This window comes from Sminthopsis crassicaudata, chromosome 6 (genome assembly GCF_048593235.1).
Source record: "Sminthopsis crassicaudata isolate SCR6 chromosome 6, ASM4859323v1, whole genome shotgun sequence".
In the NCBI taxonomy this organism is placed as follows: Eukaryota; Metazoa; Chordata; class Mammalia; order Dasyuromorphia; family Dasyuridae; genus Sminthopsis; species Sminthopsis crassicaudata.
In genome coordinates, this window is record NC_133622.1 from 124,531,086 (window position 1) to 124,553,892 (window position 22,807).

The window sequence follows — 22,807 nt, forward strand, 5'->3', positions numbered from 1 at the left end:
CTCTCTCCTCTAAACTATATGCCATATCAGTACAAGAGTTATATATATTTTTTAATATTCATGCCTACGGCCATTTCAATCCTCTAACAAAAGATTTTCACCAACTCCTGCTTGATATTCTAGGCCCTCAACAATCTGAAGTCACCCATCTTCTCTAATTATATTTTACATTGTAATCTACATATTTTGATTTTTTTTCTCCCTTGTCAGCAACATTCTTATAACGCCAGGCTTTTTGTTCACATTGTTTCCTCTGCCTGATACTGTTCTTCTCCTCCCTACACCCACTGAATTTACTCTGTCTACATCAGTTTCTTTAACTGTAGACATAAGGATTATCTATCTCCCAGGGTCCAATGACAGAATATTTGTGAAAGTAAACAGTGCCTTACACAAAATAAGTGTTTGTTTAATAAATGTTTGTTTCCTCCCTTCTTTTCTTTCTCCTCCCCTTCAATTCCATCATAGTGATGTCTTCACAAAAGCTTAAGTTTGTTCTTCTATTCCAATTCTACTCAGATTCTCAAAGGCTATACGTAACAGAATATAAATTCCAACAGAAATAGAGTGTATAGCTACAATTCAAGCATCATGCTAGAAAAATTTCACCTAAGTTTGAAAAAAAGAATTTGACCATAGGAATTATCTATGATAGTACTAAGGTTTTTCTACACTGTGGGAGTGAATACTTATGTAGATGAAATAACAGCTTTTTAAAAATAAACCATATGTATTAGACAGAAGTTAAGTGTAAGGTTTCTAATCAATATGGTGAAGACTATAGACTCCTCAGAATGTTTTTAATTAAAGTGAAATATATAATTATATAAATATAATTTATTATAAAATAAAATATAAAATTCAGTTATACGGAAATATAGTTATCAAAATATTTTAAAAGAACAAGTTCATGTGATAGACTTGGCTCTTTTCAACAATGAGGTGATTCATGGCAATTCCCACAGATTTGTAATGGAAAGTGCCACCCTATGAGAGAACTATGGAGACTGAAGATAAATTAAAGCTTATTATTTTCACCTTTTTATTGATGTTGTTTTGCTGGGTTTTTTCCTCTTTCTATTTTTTTTTTCCTCCTTGATCTGTTTTTTTTTCTTTGCGCAGCATGAAGAATATAGAAAAATACTTAGAAGAATTGCACATGAATCTATATCAGATTGTTTGCTGTCTGTGGGAGGAAAGAGGTGGGGAGAGGGAGAAAAATTTGGAACACAACATTTTGCAAAGATGAATGTTGAAAACTAGCTTTTCATGTATTGGGAAAAATAAAATGAAGAAGAAGAAGAAGAAGGAGAAGGAGAAGGAGAAGGAGAAGAGGAGGAGGAGGAGGAGGAGGAGGAGGAGGAGGAGGAGGAGGAGGAGGAGGAGGAGGAGGAGGAGGAGGAGGAAGAAGAAGAAGAAGAAGAAGAAGAAGAAGAAGAAGAAGAAGAAGAAGAAGAAGAAGAAGAAGAAGAAGAAGAAGAAGGAGAAGAAGAAGAAGAAGAAAAGAAGAAGAAGAAGAAGAAGAAGAAGAAGAAGAAGAAGAAGAAGAAGAAGAAGAAGAAGAAGAAGAAGAAGAAGAAGAAGAAGAAGGACAACAACAACAACAACAACAACAACAAGAAGTTCATAGACCCTGGATTAAGGATTCTTGAAGAGGAATTCCTTTCCAAGGGTCCTAGGTATCCCCAGCTCCAAATACCGATATAAACTATAAGCCCCATTTGTATAGACTATGCCCCGATATAGCAATTATTAGATTATAAAGTACATATAAAAACTTTAGAATTGGTACACCTGAAAGAGAACAAGTTTATAATTCTAGGGGACTGTCAGAATAGGCAGAGACTATCAGATATGGCAGGAAGTCCTTGAGAGGAATGAAGTCAGAAACACCAATAGTCACTTAGATTTGTATGTCTCATGACTTTTTCATCGCCAATGATAAAATCCTTTTAACTAAACACAAAAAAACTTGATGGATGTATCTTTGCAGCAAACATTGGCATCTAAAAGACTGTCAATGTAAGGAGATGAGATAGGATGTAAGAGTAATGAAGGTAATGTGTGGTTCAGTATGCTGGACCAATTACAGATATCTCTTCCAAGCTAAAAATTCACATTCAATAAAACTGATGGACCGAAGACAAGACAACTATCAGAAGACTTAATATCAATAGATCCTCAACAACAGGTCAAATAGAAACTAATTGGTAAGAGGTTTTTGTTTGTTTTTTTTATTTTAATTATTTATTTAATTATTTTTATTAAGCATTTCTTTTAAATTAATTTTTATAATTATAACATTTTCTTTAGCAGTACATATGCATAGGTAATTTTTTTTTTTACAACATTATCCCTTGTACTCCCTTCTGTTCCGAGTTTTTCCCCTCCTTCCTTCCACCCCCTCCCCTGGATGGCGGGCATTCCCATAATATTAAATATCTTATAATATATCTTAAGTACAATACATATGTGCAGAACCGAATTTTGTTGTTGTTGTTGTTGTTGCAAAGGAAGGGTTGTATTCACAAGGTAAAAATAATGTGGGAAGAGAAACAAACAAACAAACAAAAAAAAAAAAAAAAAAAAAAACCAATGCTCACAGTTTACACTCATTTCCCAGTGTTCCTTTTCTGGATGTAGCTGATTCTGTCCATCATTGATCAATTGGAATTCGATTAGCTCTTCTCTATGTTGAATATACCCACTTCCATCACAATACATCCTCATACAGTATCATTGTTGAAGTGTATAATGATCCCCTAGTTCTGCTCATTTCACTCAGCATCAGTTGATGTAAGTCTCTCCAAGCCTCTCTGTATTCCTCCAATTGGTCATTTCTTACCGAACAATAATATTCCATAACATTCATATACCATAATTTACCCAACGATTCTCCAATTGATGGACATCCATTCATTTTCCAGCTTCTAGCCACTATGAAAAGGGCTGCCACAAACATTTTGGCACATACAGGTCCCTTTCCCTTCTTTAGTATTTCCTTGGGATATAAGCCCAGTAGAAGTATGGCTGGGTCAAAGGGTATGCACCTTTTGATAACTTTTTGGGCATAATTCCAGATTGCTCTCCAGAATGGTTGGATTCTTTCACAACTCCACCAACAATGCATCAGTGTCCCAGTTTTCCCACAGCCCCTCCAACATTCATCGTTATTTGTTCCTGTCATCTTAGCCAATCTGACAGGTGTGTAATGATATCTCAGAGTTGTCTTAATTTGCATTTCTCTGATCAAAAGTGATTTGGAACACTCTTTCATATGAGTGGAAATAGTTTTGATTTCATCATCTGAAAATTGTCTGTTCATATCCTTTGACCATTTATCAGTTGGAGAATGGCTTGATTTCTTATAAATTAAAGTCAATTCTCTGTATATTTTGGAGATGAGGCCTTTATCAGAACCTTTAACGTTTTCCCAATTTGTTACTTCCCTTCTAATTTGTTTGCATTAGTTTTGTTTGTGCAGAAACTTTTTAATTTGGTGTAATCAAAATTTTCTATTTTGTGATCAATAATGGTCTCTAGTTCTCCCTTGGACACAAACTCCTTCCTCCTCCACAAATCTGAGAGGTAAACCATCCCCTGTTCCTCCAATTTATTTATGATTTCGTTCTTTATGCCTAAATCTTGGACCCATTTTGATCTTATCTTAGTATGTTGTATTAAATGTGGGTCCATGCCTAGTTTCTGCCATACTAATTTCCAGTTTTCCCAGCAGTTTTTGTCAAATACTGAATTCTTATCCCAAAATTTGGGATCTTTGGGTTTGTCAAACACTAGATTGCTATTTTTATTCACTATCTTGCCCTGTGAACCTAATCTATGCCACTGATCAACTAGTCTATTTCTTAGCCAATACCAAATGGTTTTGGTGACTGTTGCTTTATAATACAGTTTCTAGTCAGGTACAGCTAGACCACCTTCATTTAATTTTTTTTTTCATTACTTCCCTTGAAATTCTCCACCTTTTGTTGTTCCATATGAATTCTGTTGTTATTTTTTCTAGGTCATTAAAATAGTTTCTTGGGAGTCTGATTGGTATAGCACTAAATAAATAGATTAGTTTAGGGAGTATTGTCATCTTAATTATATTTGCTCGGCCTATCCAAGATCACTGAATGTCTTTCCAATTATTTAAATCTGACTTTATTTTTGTGGCAAGTGTTTTGTAATTTTGCTCATATAATTCCTGACTCTCCTTTGGTAGATAGATTCCCAAATATTTTATACTATCGACCATTATTTTGAATGGAATTTCTCTTTGTATCTCTTGCTGTTGGATTGTGTGGGTATATACAAAAATGCTGAGGATTTTTGTGGATTTATTTTGTATCCTGCAACTTTGCTAAAACTCTGAATTATTTTTAATAGCTTTTTAGCAGAGTCTTTGGGGTTCTCTAAGTATACCATCATGTCATCTGCAAAGAGTGATAATTTGATTTCCTCATTTCCTACTCTAATTCCTTGAATTTCTTTCTCGGCTCTTATTGCCCAGGCTAGAGTTTCTAGTACCATATTGAATAGTAATGGTGATAGTGGGCAACCTTGTTTCACTCCTGATCTTACAGGGAAAGGTTCTAGTTTATCGCCATTACATATGATGTTTACTGAAGGTTTTAAATATATGCTCCTTATTATTTTAAGGAATAGTCCATTTATTCCTATACTCTCAAGCGTTTTTAGTAGGAATGGATGTTGGATTTTATCAAATGCTTTTTCTGCATCTATTGAGATGATCATATGGTTTTTATTAATTTGATTATTAATATGGTCAATTATACTAATAGTTTTCCTAATATTAAACCAGCCCTGCATTCCTGGTATAAATCCCACTTGGTCATAGTGTATTATCCTGGGGATGATTTTCTGAAGTCTATTTGCTAATATCTTATTTAAGATTTTAGCATCAATATTCATTAAGGAAATTGGTCTATAGTTTTCTTTCTCAGTTTTCAATCTACCTGGTTTAGGTATCAGTACCATGTCTGTGTCATAAAAGGAATTTGGTAGGACTCCTTCAATCCCTATTTTTTCAAATAGTTTACATAGCATTGGAGTTAGTTGTTCTTTAAATGTTTGGTAGAATTCACATGTAAATCCATCTGGTCCTGGGGACTTTTTCTTAGGAAGTTGGTTAATAGCTTGTTCTATTTCTTTTCCTGAGATGGGACTATTTAGGCTACTTACTTCTTCCTCTGTTAATCTGGGCAAGCTATATTTTTGAAGGTATTCTTCCATTTCATTTAAGTTATCGAATTGATTGGCATAAAGTTGAGCAAAGTAGCTCCTAACTATTGTGCTAATTTCCTCTTCATTAGTGGTGAGTTCTCCCTTTTCATTTATAAGACTAACAATTTACTTTTTCTCTTTCCTTTTTTTAATCAGGTTTACTAAGGGTTTGTCTATTTTGTTGGTTTTTTCATAGAACCAACTCTTAGTTTTATTAATTAATTCAATAGTTTTTTTACTTTCAAATTTATTAATCTCACCTTTTATTTTTTGAATTTCAAGTTTTGTGTTAGTCTGGGGGTTTTTAATTTGTTCCATTTCTAGTAATTTTAGTTGTAAGCCCAATTCGTTGGCCCTCTCTTTCTCTATTTTATGCAAGTAGGCTTGTAGAGATATAAAACTTCCCCTTATTACTGCTTTGGCTGTGTCCCACACATTTTGGTATGATGTCTCATTATTGTCATTTTCTTGGGTGAAGTTATTAATTATGTCTATGATTTGCTGTTTTACCCAATCATTCTTTAGTATGAGATTATTTAGTTTCCAATTATTTTTTAGTCTATTTTCCCCTGGCTTTTTGTTAAATGTAATTTTGATTGTATTGTGGTCTGAAAATGATGCATTTACTATTTCTGCCTTACTGCATTTGATTTTGAGGTTTTTATGCCCTAGTATATGATCAATTTTTGTATAGGTTCCATGAACTGCTGAGAAGAAAGTATACTCCTTTCTGTCTCCATTTAGCTTTCTACAAAGATCTATCATATCAAACTTTCTAGTATTCTATTTACCTCTTTGACCTCTTTCTTATTTATTTTGTGGTTTGATTTATCTAATTCTGAGAGTGCAAGGTTGAGATCTCCCACTATTATAGTTTTGCTATCTATTTCTTCTTGCAACTCTCTTAATTTCTCTTTTAAGAATTTAGATGCTGCACCACTTGGTGCATATATGTTTAATATTGATACTGCTTCATTATTGATGCTGCCCTTTAGCAGGATATAATGCCCTTCCTTATCTCTTTTAATTAGATCAATTTTTGTTTTTGCTTGATCTGAGATGAGGATGGCTACTCCACCTTTTTTGGTTTTGCCTGAAGCATAATAGATTCTGCTCCACCCTTTTACTTTTAGTTTGAATGTATCACCCTGTTTCAGGTGTGTTTCCTGTAAACAACATATAATAGGATTCTGACTTTTAATCCAGTCTACTAACTGCTTCCTCTTTATGAGGCAGTTTGCCCCATTCACATTTATGGTTAGAATGATTAATTCTATATTGCTTGCCATCCTATTAACCCCTGCTTATGCTTTTCCCCTTTCCTTCCCTCTCACCTCCCTACCCAGTATTAAACTTGTGAACACCACTTGCTTTCCACAGCCCTTCCTTTTTAGGATCCCTCCCACACCTTAAAGTTCCTCCCCTTATTTTACCCCTTTTCCTCACAATTTCTATATTCCCTTCCCCTTAGCTTACTCCTTCTCTTTCACTTTTCAATAAAGTGGAAGAAGTTTCACCATAAATCGAACATGTCTATTGATACACACTATGTTCATCTCCCTCTTTTCTTTCTCTCAGATAGAATAGATTACCTTTGCCTCTTCATGAGATGTAGTACCACCACTTTACACTTTTTTATGATATAATTTCCTTTCCACCTCTAGTTTCTAAGACAAATTGTAGATACGTTCTTTACATATTTTTTTGGCAGAAGTATAGTTCTCAAGATTTCTTTTTACCTTTTTAGAAATCTCTTGAGTTCTGTATTTGAAGATCAAACATTTTATGTAGGTCTGGTTTTTTCATCAAGAATAGATGGAATTCATTTATTTTGTTAAATGTCCATCTTCTTCCCTAGAAAACGATGCTCATTTTTCCTGGGTACGTTATTCTTGGCTGCATACCAAGTTCCTTAGCCTTTCGGAATATTATATTCCAGGCCCTTCTTTCTTTTAATGTAGACGCTGCTAGATCTTGGGTTATTCTTTTTGTGGCTCCTCCATATCTGAATTGATTTTTTCTAGCAGCTTCCAATATTTTTTCCTTTGTTTGATGGTTCTTGAACTTGGTCACTATATTTCTTGGCGTTTTGATTTTAGGGTCCCTTTCAGTAAGTGATCAATGAATTTTTTTTAATGTCTATTTTACCCTCTGTTTCCAAAATGTCTGGGCAGTTCTCTTTGATAATTTCCTCGAAAATAGTGTCCAAGCTCTTTTTTTCCTCACATTTTTCAGGGAGTCCGATTATTATCAAATTGTCTCTCCTGGATCTGTTTTCCAGGTCTGTTGTCTTTCTAATAAGGTACTCGACATTCTTTTCAATTGTTTCATTTCTCTGGTTTTGCTTGACTACCTCTTGGTTTCTCCTTGAGTCATTCATTTCTACTTGTTCGAGTCTAATTTTCAATGATGTATTTTTCTTCACTCACTTTTTTTTTATATCTTTTTGTAATTGTCCAATTGTGTTTTTAAGTGAGTTTTTTTCTTCTATGGAATTTTTTTCCATTTTATTTTTTAGAGAGCTGATTTCTTTATCCAGCTCACTAATCCTGTTTTCCTTGGAGTTGTTTATATTTTCCAATTCACTAATCTTGTTTTCCTTGGAGTTGTTTGCCTTTTCTAATTCACTAATTTTGTTTCTCAATGATTTGATCTCTTTATCCACTCTGGATAACTTCTCCAGGCTCTCTTTGCAACCTTCCCAATTTGTAATAATACATTGGCTATGTAACAATACATAGCTAAAGGCTTGATACTAAATAGCTGTAATCTAAGGCCATGAGAACTTCCATGCTTGGTTGCATCAGTTGACAACAGGGTCAGAAAGTAGCCTGTCCTTAACAGGTACCAAGAGATGCTTTTTATGAGAGAGCCTGGTTACCCAGCATGATTTGCATCTCAAAATGTTTGGAATGGGCCCCAAATATCCCCAAGTTCCTGCAATATAACATTTTTATTTTTTAGTCATTATTGCAAAACCCTCTACAAAATTCTTCATCTCCCTCATCCTAATTACCCTTTGAGGTTGATAAGCTCAACCTTAGAGAGTTTCAATAACCTGACTGTGGTCCAAAAGAAAATGACAGGACTAGGATTCCAACCCCAGGCTCCAACTAATTACCTTCATGAATGCCCTTAATATGCATCTTGAGTTCCTTCAATTAAACCCAATCAACATTTATTAAGCTCTAAATAAATACTAGGTACCATGTTAGTCTTGATATATTAAAAAAAAAAAAATCTCTAACCTAAATAAAATCTTTAAAAACAATCTGTACCTTCAAGGAACTAAGATTTTTGCCTAGGAGGAGACAATCTGGACACACATGAGTACTAAAAGATAATATCTTAAGAGGTGCAGTTAGGTGGCACAACAACAAATATAGTGCTGGGCCTAGACTTAAGACTTGTCTTCCTGAGTTCAAATATAGTTTCACACTCTTACTATGTCAAGTTACTTAACTCTGTTTGCTTCAGTTCTTTATATAAAATAAGCTAGAGAAGGAAATGATAAACCACTCCAGTATCTTTGCTAAGGAAACCCAAAATGAGATCACAAAAGTGTTAGACACAGCTACATAACAATTAAGTAGTCTGGGGGAGAGGTCATGAGAAAGGGTCAGATGAGAGATATTTTGAGGGAGAACTGAAACTTGAAAATTGATTTCATCATAGCGGGTAATAGAGAGAAAAGAAACAAGGATGATTGAATAATGAACCTTGTAATTACTTTAAGTATGGCATTATCCTCAAAATAAAAAGTAAATTGAAGAGAAAGATAATGAGTTTCATTTTGGCCATGTTGAATTTAAAAGGCCAATGGAATATGCAAATGGTGTCCAAGAGGCAGTTGGCAGGAGGTTAGAACTAGCTATCAGTCTGGTACAGATGTGGTAATTGAGTCTACAAGAGCAGAAAGATCAAGAAGAATAAATACTGAAAGAAAAAACCATTGCATTTAGTGGCTGAGATCATATGTGTAACCTTGCAAAAAGTTATGAGGTCAGAAGTGACTTAAAGATGAAGAAATGGAAGCAATGAGTGCAGATTTTTTTCCAAGAAATTAACCATGAAAAAGAAAGAAAGATAGAAGATAATAGCTTAAAGATGGTCAGGTGAAGGGTTTTTAAGGTTAGAGAAGATTTAGAAATGCTTGCAGCCATTAGGAAAGGAACCAGTGAATAAGGAAAGAATGAAGATACAAATAAAAACAAACCAATAGGAAATGATTTATGGGATAGGTTCCTGAATCTGTGAAAGGATGGATATAAGTAGTGGGGTTATCTTGGCAAGGAGAAGAGCTACACCTGGCCTAAAACAAGGAATCATGAAGCAGAGTTTTGAGATACGGATTAATGACAAAGAGGAAGATCTTAATAAGTGACACTGAATTTTTATGTTTAGGCAGGGAGATGGCACAGTGGATAGAGTATAGACTTGGAGTCAGTCCTAATCTAGGACTCTTACTATTTGTATGACCTTAGATGTAATTTAACTTCTGCCTGCCTCAGTTTCCTCAACTGTGAACTAGGGACATATCCCAGGGTTGCTTTGAGAATTAAATTAGATATCTGTAAAAAACTTAACATAGTCGATGCTATATAAATTCTAGCTATTAATATTAGTTGGAGACATGGTTCCCTTTTAAGACAAAAGGCTAGGAGAAGTATAGTAGTGGGGTCCAGTTGACATTAGACAATTTGTTAGGACCCAGTACAGCTGAGACTTTGCCAGAAAGATTTGGCTGGATGAGATCAGAAGAGGAGAAAGAGGATGGTAAGAGTAAGCTGGAATCAGAGTTTGACAAGTATGAGAAGCAGGAATATAAGGAGTTAAGAGAATCAAAAATAAAGGACAAATGTTCAACAGGAGAAAAGTTTGGCTTTATCTTCCTTTTCTTTGTATTATTTGACATATTTTGGTGTATGTGGGATCTTATTTTCTATCTTTGATCTCCTTGGGGTGAATATCTTTTATTTATAACCTTCAGTCCCTCTTCTCCTTCATCTTCCCTGTTCTCCTACTTCATCACCTCGAGATACTGATAAATTCCATTATATACTATTCTTTCCTTTTGAATTTATTACTCTCATATTATGGTTGAGGGTAATGAAGAAAGGATTTTAAGAGTATGGAGAAAGTATAGATATAGAAGCATATAGTACAAGAAGACCAAAGGTTAAAAGAAAGATCTCACAAATACCATAGTAGCATTTTTATAGTAGGAAGATGGTACAAGGTTCTTGAACAGATATAACTACAAAGATACTATTGTCTGATGATCCTCTGATCATTAATATTGGGTAAATAAGAAAATACACACACCAAAGTTCATGGAGGAGGAGATCCAATACAGAGCCCAAGTCAAAGAAAATTAGTTATGCAGAATTAGTTCTTTCATTTTCCAGATTCAATGCAACTGAATTCAAGAAACATTTATTCGTTTACCATGTGCAAGGCACTGTGGTAGGTGATGAGGATACCAAGACAAAAATGAAACCATCCTGATTTTTAAGAAGGAGGGGCTTTTCTCAAGCAAGTAAATACAAATATATACCAAGTACATAAAATAGAATTGTTAGTGATAGTAATGGTGGTGGTGATTCTAGCTCCTTGGTGGAATCAGGCTAGGCACCTGAGCTGAGCTTTAAAAGATACAAAGCATTCTATGAGGCACAGATGAAGACAGAGTGCATTCCAGGAACAGAGCACAGGCTGTGCCAAGGCACAATAGCAAATAGATTATGGTACGCAAAGCAAGCAAAAGCCATTTTGGTCAGATGCTAAAGTGCATTAAGGGGAGTAATGTTCCATAAACCTGGAAAGGCAAGTCATAGACAGACTGAAAAGTTTAAAAGTCAAATAGAAGTAGATATGATCTTTCCAGAAGCAAGAGAGAGCCACTAGAGTTTCCTTATCAAAGGAGTGACATGGTCATTTTATAACATCAATTTGGGAGCTGTATAGAAGCTGTTACAAAGAAGATGTTGAGGGACTAAATTGGGACAGCAGTCTTGTGAGTAGAGAAAAGAGGACATATTCGAGTGATATTGTGGAGACAGAATTGACAAGACATGACAATTGAGTAAATATGGGGGGGTACAGGATAAGGTTGATAGAGAGGGACTACTTGAGGTAGTCTTTTTTTTTTTTTTTTTTAATTCATTTTTCCAAATTATCCCCTCCCTCCCTCCACTCCCTCCCCCCATGGCAGGTAATCCCATACATTTTACTTGTGTTACAATATAACCTAGATACAATATATGTGTGTAAATACCATTTTCTTGTTGCACATTAATTATTAGCTTCCGAAGGTATAAGTAACCTGGGTAGATACACAGTAGTGCTAACAATTTACATTCGCTTCCCAGTGTTCCTTCTCTGGGTATAGTTATTTCTGTCCATTATTGATCAACTGGAAGTGAGTTGGATCTTCTTTATGTTGAAGATTTCCACTTCCATCAGAATACATCCTCATACAGTATCATTGTTGAAGTGTACAGTGATCGTCTGGTTCTGCTCATTTCACTCAGCAACAGTTGATTTAAGTCTCTCCAAGTCTCTCTGTATTCCTCCTGCTGGTCATTTCTTACAGAGCAATAATATTCCATAACCTTCATATACCACAATTTACCCAACCATTCTCCAATTGATGGACATCCATTCAACTTCCAGTTTCTAGCTACAACAAAAAGAGCTGCCACAAACATTTTGGCACATACAGGTCCCTTTCCACTCTTTAGTATTTCTTTGGGATATAATACTTGAGGTAGTCTTAAGACTGAGAACTGGGAGAATGATGGTACCCTCAAGAGTCACAGGAAAGTTAGAGAGGAGAGTTTGGGGGTAAAATAAAATGAGTTTTGCCTTTCACATGTTAAAATACTTTTGGAATATGGAGACATATACAACATGGAGTTGAATGGTATGAGACTGACCAGGGATCCAGTAGTTGTTTACATAGATGTTATATGAAAAGCAAAGAGATCATGGGTAGATCATAAAGAGAAAAAAAAAAAAAAAAAAAAGAGAGAGATCCTGGGACAGAACTCTGATATACTCACAAGAAGTGTGTGAAGATCATGCAAAAGAGAATAACAAATGGCCAAATGGGTAAGAAGTGGACCAGAAAAAACGGAGAGCACCCAGAGAGAAGAGGGTACTTAGGAAAATGGAATAGTACATATCAATTACTCCAAGGTCAGAAATAAAGGCTGAAGACTAAGAAAAGTGCAGTGGGTTTAGTATTTCACTTTGTACTGTTGCTCATAGATTAGAGTCTAATCAGTAGACTTGGAAATAGTATGGATTATCATTTATTGATATTGTCTGAACCTAGTTTTCAGCTAAAATAATTGCCTAACCCAAAAAAGTAAAATATGGCATGACAATAAGGAATGCTTAGATCTCTCCCAGTGCTTATTTTGGATCTACTCAAATCTTGTTTTGAGTTTTCGAAAACAGAATGATTTACTTGGCGACATACATCTTGGTCTTCCAATAAGACCAATCAGGCAAATGTTCTTACACATTTGTCTACACTCTATATATTAAACCTCACAAAGATTTAATAAGGAAGTCATCTCTTCTTTCTAGCTCTCTCTCTCTCTAATAAATTCCTAGAACTATTGCTATATAAATACTCTATTATTATTAAATCCTAGAGCATTGTAGAACCTCCTGAATTATATCAATAACCACTTACAAGAATTTGAACTAATCTTCCACTAGAAAGCTAGTAAAAGCTAAGTGAATTTTTAAAAGCCTATTTCAATCTGATAGGCAATTAGATAGACAATTTATGGAACTCTTCCATTACAATATGATGGGATAGGCAGTATAAATGAATAGTGAGTTAGATCCAGAATTACACAGAAAGAATAGTTTGAATTGCCTTTGAGTAATTAGAAAGTTCTATTAATGACCCATACTTCTTCCTGAAACAAAGGGCAATCTTTTTTTTTTAATATACTGATTGTGTATTCATGTGATACCCAAAGAATTTTTTAAAAGGATCACCCAAAAGGCAAGCAAGAAGTTTATGAAAGATGTAAGCATGCTGCAATATATTATCAACAAACAATTTTTAAGAAGTGGGGTAAAACATGACATTGAATAGATTGAACAGTGAAAAAGAAGATGGGCTTATAATTCAGCAAGTGCAGGGAAATAATTTTATGGACAGCCTATAGGCTCCACTGGAATCAAGGCTCTTTTCTGGTTAATTAATGGAATAAAAGGATAAAATTAGCATATAGGACTAACAGATATGCAGCTGGGTGGCTCAATGGAAGACCTGGGTTCAAATCCAATCCAGACACCCAGATGTGTGACTCTGGGAAGTCACTTAACTTCCTTCATAAGAGAAGGAAATCACAAACCATTCTAGCATTCTTGTCAAGAAGAGTTCTTAGACAGTCCATAGTCCAACCATGGTCCATGGGATCATAAAGAGTTGGGTATGAGTGAACTAACAATGTCAAAGCAAGTATGAATGAATTGCAATCTGGATCATTACAGGCAATATCCACAACTGATGAAATTATAATCATTGGAATACTTGAGAATTTAAGATAGGCTGTCAGGGATGAATAAACTCTCAGAGGTTATCTAATCCTCAGATTAGATAAATTGTGGTACAAAAAGGTAAGGTAGAGTGGAAAAATAAAAATGGATTAAGTTAAACAAACATTAGCAGAAGAAAAATAGTTACCTAGCATAAAATTCCAATAGAAAGGGGAAGAGAAACATGGCTGTATTTATGTAGATTAGTTAGGTTAGGACACAAGAAAGGGGAGGAAAAAAATGTCAACAATTTGTCGTAAAAACAGGGTTAAAAAAAACAAGGGTTAACAAGAGTAAGAAAAGAGAAGCAGGAAATACACTAGTCTTCTGAATCATCAGATATTGATACTGAATATTGGAGGCAGACTCCACAAAAACTAATTTACAAGAAAGTTATAAAGATGCAATAAATGAGTTAATGTACTTGAAAGTAATTTGGAGGCTTTCTAGTAAGGGTATGGGCATAAATGTACAGTATTATACAATTTGGAATTTATAAACAGTATATATTTCAAATGAGCATTATTTTAAAACCAACCTTTGATCAGGGAAAGGAAAAGATGAGGTAAACATCAAAAACTTCTTAATCATTATTACTCAGCTTTGGCTTCTCCTCTTTCTTGAAAAGTGCTAATAATGGTCCTGATCATATCTCCTTTCTTGTAAAAATAAATAAGTTAGTATATATAAGCTGTTTGAAACTCTGGAATTTAAGTCAATACATTTTATCATAAGCAGAAGACTATACTGTTATTACTTTCTCCCTCAGTCAGAAAAAGGTTCATTTATAAACCATTGGACCTTTCCATCTTTCTTTTTAGACTTTTGGTTCAGCTGAAAGATATCTACAGAACCAAACTGATACCCTACAATACCATGCTGAGTTCCTGGCAATTTTCCAAGTGAAAATGTTTTTATGTAGCTATTTCATGTTAACAATGTGCTCTGCATATATTATCTCCTTTAATCCCCATAGCAACCCATAGGCAAGTACTATTATATCTACCTTGGATGAGGAAACAAAGTTCAAGGAAGTTAAATGATCTGCTGATAAACATGAGAAGTCACATTAACACATAATTCCCAAGTCTAGCATTTTTTGTTCTTTCATTATAATAAATTCATCTATTTACAAATTTGGGGGATATTCTCTTTTGATAAAAGCAAATTTAAACTGGTCATATGCAGTTTTAAACTGGTCAGATTAAAATGATGGAATCTCACAGGAGCAACCTAACAAATTCTGAAGATGAATATTTGCATATACTGTTGAGTTATGTGAAGACTCCATTTTGGGCTATATGACCATATACATGGAAAATGAAACAAAAGAGGAATGGAATCATGGGTGGAAAGCATTCATGTGCACATCTCTGTACATTAAAAAACAAAACAAAAACAAAACAAAATAGGGTGATAGGATTAGGCAAGGGGTTAGCTAAATGGCATAAGAGTTAGCATACCAGCTCTAGAGTCAGGAGAACCTATGTTCAAATTCTGCCTCTAGTCATACCAGCCCTAGAGTCAGGAGAACCTATGTTCAAATTCTGCCTCTAGTCGTGTGATCCTGGGCAAGTCACTTAACCCCAATTGCCTCATCAAAAAGAAAAAAGGAACTAGGAAGAACTGGTGCCTTACAACCTAGATTCTTAAATTATGGTCACAACTCCATATGGGATCTCATAATTGAATGTGGGGGTTGTGAAATTAATATATTTTTTTAACAGTTGATGTTTGGTTTGTATATTTATTTTGTATTCCTATATATCTGGGGTCATGTAAAAATTTCTTAGGTGAAAAGGGATTGCAAATGGAAAAAATTTTAAAAGTCCTGCCTTATGACATACATGGAGTCATTCTTTTTATAAGGAATTTCATTTACTGGTAGTTCATTGTGCTGGTATACTACAGATAGCATATTCATTAAGTGCAAATATGGAAAAAAATTATGGCATAATAATATTTATTTTTTATGTTTATTTTTTTCCTCAATAGTAGTTTATTTTTCCAAATACATGTAAAGATAGTTTTCAACATTCATTTTAAGATTTTGTGTTCCAAACTTTTTTCTTTCCCTTAATCCCCTCCCCCTCTTTCAAGACAACAAATAGCTTGTATTTAAATAGCAGCTTCGTAGGTGGTTGTCCTTCCTACTTGAAGAGGACCAAAATGACATCGTTATATTAGAGTCAAGTTATAGTATATCTGACTACGGCTGATCAGACCAATATGAGCTCAAAATGCTCTTCCACAGATGAGGCACAAATAGTCCAATATGAACATTTGGGGTGAATTCTCTAAATTCATTTTCCATTTCTCTTGAGTATACACAGCACAGCACTTTTTCTGAGGAAAGTATTCCATGCTGAGTGGTCTTGTTCCATGCAATTAATTCTAAAGTTTTTAAGAGAGACCGAGAGTGTCCTTGTATGTCTTTTTCTGACCACATGAGTACTTGCCTTATGTAAGTTCTCCATAAAATAGTCTTTTTTGGCAATCTTAAGGTTTGCAAAGCACGTTAAAATATTATTTCATATTAGACTCATAACAACCATTGGAAAAGGTGAAATTATTATCCCCACTTTATAGAACTGAGGCAGAGATTAAATAACTTGCTCAGGGTTACATAGAAAGGAAGTGTCTCAGGATGAATTTTAATTCAGATCATTTTTTGTTTGTTGATTAAGCACTCTATCTACCACCTTGCTGCCGGTTTTTATATCAAGATTAAAATTTAAAAAGCCTAAAAGACAGTGTGACACACTTTGACTGTGAGGCACTCCCATGCCCAACCTCTATATCCATGAAATCATAGGTCTTGATAAAAACAAAAAAGCAAAAATCACAGTACTTCATCAGAAGAATAAATCTATGACCTCACATCATGTTTTCCATTATACAAATTAGAAGATCTGTAATGCCAAAGAAACTGAGCAAGACAGAGATTAGAGAGTATTCCATACAGATTTTATTAAATGGAGAGATTTTCTGGGACCAATGGATCCATGTTGGTCCCAGGGCTGAACAAGACTATCATCTCAAAGAATCCAGCCCTGAATATCGGATATAGCATTCTTTTATGGGTAATGACATATGACATAATGAGGGAAGTACCTGGATGGGGATTACCTAATGGGGGGAAGCACCTAGGATGACATAATGGAAAGAGGTACTCTTCCTGGAGAGGCTCCAGATATTCTAATCATGTCTAAAATGTATAAAGAAAGGGAAAGGTTATAACCTGAGGCACAGTAACTGAATAGGACAATTAGGGAAACTGGTTCAGGACTTTAAAAGAGAACTGTGGTACAACAGACCTAGGTTCTCCTAATCCTAGCAATGTTACTACCTATCTGATTTGGACAAGTTAATTCTCTAGAAGCCTGTTTCCTAATCCTTCTTTCTGTTATCTACAATTTGTCTTGTATATATATTTTTTGTATATAGTTGTTGGCATGTTGCCCTCTCCATTGGACTGAGAGAGCTGAGAATTTTTTTATGCTTAACTCAGTGCCTGGCACCCTGTTGTTGAGTAGTTTCAGTCATGTCCAATTCCTGGTGACATCATTTGGGGTTTTCTTGGCATATATATCGTAGAATGGTTTTCTATTTCCTTCTCCAGCTCATTTTACAGATGAGGAAACTGAGGCAAACAGGGTGAAGTTAATTGCTCAGAGTCACATAGATAGGAAGCATCTGAGGCCAAATCTGAGCTCCAAGCCTAGCACTAGGGTTGTACCACCCTAACTGTAGATAGTAGGCACTTAATAAATTTTAGTTCCTTGCTTATTACAAAATAAGGAAAGTCAATTAGATTATCTCCATTGTTCCTTCTATCTCTAAAATTTTATAATTTGTATGTTATATATCTATTTTAGAATGAAATTTTCTACTGTGATTAATCATTCAAGGCCAAGTGCTTTAGTTATAAACTTTAACCTGACTTATGTTGGGGAAACTGAGGCACACAAAGCTGTCTCAACATATCTAAGATGAGGAATCAAGGACAGAACTATCCAACAAAATTCCCTCCCTTAAAGACAAGAGGCTCTTTCTGAGTATTGTGCTAAGCTCTTATTGTCTATATAGTACACAACAGTGTAGAAAGAGCTGCTGGTCATGATTTGAACTTTTCAGCCCCATTCATGCACACTGATAGAAATACCATCAACAGCATCTTTTGAATACAAAGGACAACTTTATAATTCATTATAATATTATTGTACCCACATATTGAAGACTTCAAAATCCTTACAAACATCTCTTTTCTGGTGAAAAACAATGTTCTTCTATTAATCAATCAAGTAAGCAAGCATAATTAAATGCTTTATTTAATTTAAAATGCTTGATTATCTCAAATTAAAATTTACTGTGTGCCAGATTTGAGGGAAAAAGAGTAAAAGCAAACACTCCCTGTTCTAAAGTATATTATATCCTCTTGGGGAAATAATTACATATTGAGAAATAATTACATATTTAAGTATACTATATGAAACATATAAAGCATATACAAGATAATTTTAATGATGAAGGCACCAACAACTGGAAGAAAGTAATTGGGGTGAGTGGACCAGCAAAGGCATCATGCAAAAGGAAGCACTTGAACTTAGTCTTGAAGGAAACTAGGGATATCAAGTTGGCATTTATATAGTGCTTTAAGATTTACAAAATGCTTTACAAACAAATATCTCAGATTATCCTCACAATAATACTGTGATGTAGATGACATTATTATCTCCATTTTGCAGATGAGAAAACTGAGGCAAAAGTAAAGCCCAGGATCACATAGCTAGTAAATGTCTGAAGCTGAATTTGAATTCAGGTCTTCCTACTTCCAAATCCAGCATTCTATCTATTGCCATACCTAGCTGTTTCACAATTTTGTAATTCCAGTGAAAAAGCAGAGCAGAATGGACCTGTCTGGCCATCTCAGCCTTACCTCATGCTAGTCTGAATACTATATACATGCAGATAATATGTATTGCTAGTTGTCTCCTAAAGATGCTGGATTTCTTCTAAGTCTCCTAAAGATGTCCCACTCTTTCCAAGTCTCTGTACCTTGCTTACTGTTTCTCTCATCTCTCTTCCATCTGAAAGATCTTGTTGATCAATCTTGCCCACAGAATCTTTGAATGTTACAAGTGGAAAAAGGAACTGTCTAGCCCAAGACCCTTATTATGTGAATAAAGAAACTAAGAGCCAGAATGATGAAGTGGGTACCTAAGATCACAGAGGAGGTTAGCCTTCAAGGTCAAATCACCTTCTCTGTGGAATCTCCTTTAACTGTACTCAGCTGAGGCCCTGAAGAAAGCAAAAAATCATTGAAAGATGCCTTCTATATGATTGAGGAACATATCTTTTGGAAGGTATTCCTATATTTTGGTGTAGGGGTGATTTCTTCCTCATCTAATCCTCTAGCATTTTATCTTTTCCTCATACACTTGTATTTATATTAAATTTATTAATGTCTACTTCCTACTCAGGGATGGGTTTTGTTTTGTTTTGCTTTTGACCTGGACCTCTTAATTTGGTGTAGCAGACTCCCAGTGACAAAAACTTTCTTTAACAAAGCATATTGGCACCTTCTCTGCAACTTATAATATATGCAATCATCTTTAATTGGTGGTAATATATATTATAATATGTTATATAAAATATATCATAATATAAAATATACTATTATAGGTATCACATATATATTATAGATAACAATATATGTAATATATGATTATAGACAACCCATTATAATGTACAATATTATACATAGCACATTAATAAATATTGTGTTTTGCAAGCCATAAAGATCTATATAAAGGGATCATCAGCTAATTATTATTATATTCTTATAGAGTTGCTAAAAAAAAAAAGCATTTATTAAGCAATTACTATGTGCTAGACACTGTGCTTAACAAGATATAAACATAAATATGTCATTTGGTCCTGACAACCACCTTGGGAAGTGCTATTATAATCCTCATTTTACAGTTGAGGAAACTGAGGCAGATAAAAGATTTAGTGACTTGCCTGAAGTTACACAAAGCTGAGTCAGAGGATCTGAAGACACATCTTCCTGTCTCTAGAGCCAGCTGTCTACTTACTATTCCACAGCTACCTCTTAGTTCATATCTTATTTATCTTTGCTTCTCCTCTGCCCTCACCTCCAAAGCACAGACCATTAAATATAGCATGCATTAATAGGTTTAATGTGGTACAGTAGAATTGGGTGCTGTTGTTGTGACCTTGGCCTATTTTACCTCCCTGAGTCTCACTTTCATCATGTATAAAATGAGTACTCTAGACTAGGTGAAATCCTTTTCTCCAGCTCCAGGTATGATCCTATTTGTTACTAATTAGAAAGGAACATATGTCTATGAACCTGGTCCAAGTTCATGGGTAAATGCATTTAGCTTGTAGTCCCCTTAACTCTGACCACCACTTAGCAAGTGAGCTTACTTTACTTACTACTGCTTTCTGGGCAAAATACCTTGTTTTTAACCACCCTGAATATTAGCTATTCTTTGAAAAAGACATTTGCCTGACCAATGAATTTCAAATGTTTATTGCACATTCTTTTGTGTTTATGTTTCATAGAATTAAGCAAGTGAGTTAACAGTGAAACCTCACATAAAATATGGGGGGTTTTGTTTGTTTGTTTTTTGGTGGGGTAGGAGGCGCAGAGAAGGACTGAATTTTCCAATTCTGCCAGTTTTCTGCCAGCTACCCTTACATACATGTTATGAGTGAGAATTACTTCTGGACATTATGAATCAACATAAATAGGCAGGCTGATGCCACTTGTCAATAAATTATTATTTTTTATTAATCATATATACATTCCAATATAGAACTACAGGTTAAGAACATAATTGTGTAAACACAATTTTTCAGTCCATTTAAAGTGTTTTTTTTTTTCCCCCACCCTGAAGTTGGGGTTAAGTGACTTGCCCAGGGTCACACAGCTAGTTAGTGTTAAGTGTCTGAGATCACATTTGAACTCGGGTCTTCCTGAATTCAGGCTGGTGCTCTATCCACTGCGCCACCTAGCTGCCCCCTCCCCTCCCCCATTTAAAGTTAAAATTACTTTTTCGAACTCCTAGATAAGTTAGTTTTTGTTTGGTACTTTATCTAACTTTTCATTCTAATAGAAACCTTGGAAGCTGCAAAACTATGTGTAGAAACTTTTTTTAAGCCTGTAAACCTTTACTTATTTTTTTTTTTTTTTGATGAGTAATACAATGTCCACAACCAGTGTTACTGATGAGCTCATGGAAAACCCATGCTGGTGGGCAATATACACACCCAAAGCCACTCCCATCCATACCCACCCACTTTGCAATGGAAAAACCTTCTACCCTTCTGCACGAGGAATTAACCTAACAGTTTTTGATTGTTTATTTTGGTTACCGGTTTCTCTACCTAAACTAGAAACAGTTCAAGTTCCAGGACAAGTGATACTGTTGTTAGTCATAAAAAGAATAATAATATCTGATCCTCATTAAGAGGAAGGGTACTTCCCTGAGTAGTGAGCAGTGAGCTGGAGCAGCAAATTCACGCCTGGAACAGCTGACACACCTCAAGGGAACGGCGAAGTCGGCTTGGTCATAAACAGGGGCGACAGTGACAGCCCCACCGGCCTTTTCTGTGCGTGGATTAAAAGCGTTTCCAGGCTCTCCACGCCAGCTCAACTCTCCCGATCTCGGCGAAGGGAACACCCTTTAAATAAACACATCTGCCCCTGCCTGGTGGTGCCCAAGTGGGTGTGAACACTCCCTCCGCTGTCATTTCCTGAGCAGGCCTGAGACGGGGGAGAACCAGGGCCGATCAGGGCGCGGGCCGGGGGTTCCCTCCCAGGCCCCACCCGAAGAACTTCGCCAGGAGTGGCGCTGGCAGAACTTTCCCGGGGCCGGTCCCTGCAGCTGCGCGGCCCCCGGGACATTGACCCAGAAAAAGGCCAACCCCACCTTCTCGGCGGCACCCGAGCGCCGTGAAGAAGGGGCGGGTCAGGTGGGCACTCCTTGAGAAGTCTCACCGGTTTTTCAGGCTCGGCCCAGAGCCGGAATAGCCTCAGCGTCCGCGACTTCAGTGGCAGCAGCGGGTGAGTCAGGGTTTGGAAACGGAGCGGGCGGGGGGAGAGCAGGAGAATGAATGATGTCAGGCGCGGCGGAGCGCAGGGCTCGGGCATCAGCAGCGGGTGCTGGGCGCAGGGCGCCGGGCGGGCGACGTTTAGGGAGGAGAGCGGGGGCGCTGGGGGCTGGCTCGGGAGGGAGGACCAGACCGGAGCAGCTGTTAGCCCCAGCCGAGCCCAGCCCAGCCCGGCCGAGTTTTCTCTCTCTCGTTCCTCCCCACCCCGGAGCCGCCCTCAGCCTGCCCGCTCGCGCGCGTGCGGCTGCCGCATTACCCAGGTACCGCGGACTGGAGAAGGGCGCGTCTCACGCCGCGGGCGGCTGAGGGCAGGCTGGCCCCGGTAATTCCAGCCACGGTCACGGTCACGGTCGCGGGGCCGAAACGCCGGGCACCTGGGGTAGAACCCAGGGGTTTGGGGGGAGGGGGGAAGCGCGGGAAGAAACTTTCTAGCGGCTTCTCTTCCCCCTGGCGTCTGCGGTAGCCGAGATCGCGGGGAGTGTTGGTGTCTGGGTGCTGAGGGAGCAGCCGCAGCGCGCCCGGAGGTGGAAACGGGAGGCTCTATCTGGGCGACTGCGGCTGCTCCAGCTGCTGCACTTCGAGATCCCTTCTGGCTGCTTCTCCAAGAAGCAAGTGCCTTCAGCCCGGATCCACTGGGGCTACGGCTAAGAGAGGGTAAGAAGAGGCGCCCGGAGAGCTGGGTGGGAGGTCGCCGGGGGAAAGGGGGGAGTAGCAGCTGAAGTTTGCTTCCGAGGAAGGGAAAACGGAAGGGAAGAGCTCATGACGGGTGGGTGAACATTCCGTTCCCCTGCCCTTGGCATTCCTATTTTTCATGGAAGACGGGGAGGGTCCGGAGCTTTTTATTACCATGTTA

At 36.7% G+C, this 22,807-nt stretch overlaps 1 protein-coding gene across 4 annotated transcripts in view; it reads left to right on the forward strand.

Annotated features, from left to right (window-relative positions):
• The window catches only part of SGMS2 (sphingomyelin synthase 2), a 245,375-nt gene that overhangs the window by 134,827 nt on the left and 87,741 nt on the right, over nt 1–22,807 (forward strand). The window contains exon 1 of one of the 4 annotated variants that reach the window (XM_074272381.1): nt 21,771–21,907. The exons of 1 other annotated variant lie outside the window; for it this stretch is intronic. The gene's annotated coding sequence lies outside the window, so the exon portion shown is untranslated. 2 more of the 4 variants (XM_074272386.1, XM_074272382.1) reach the window with 2 other exon arrangements.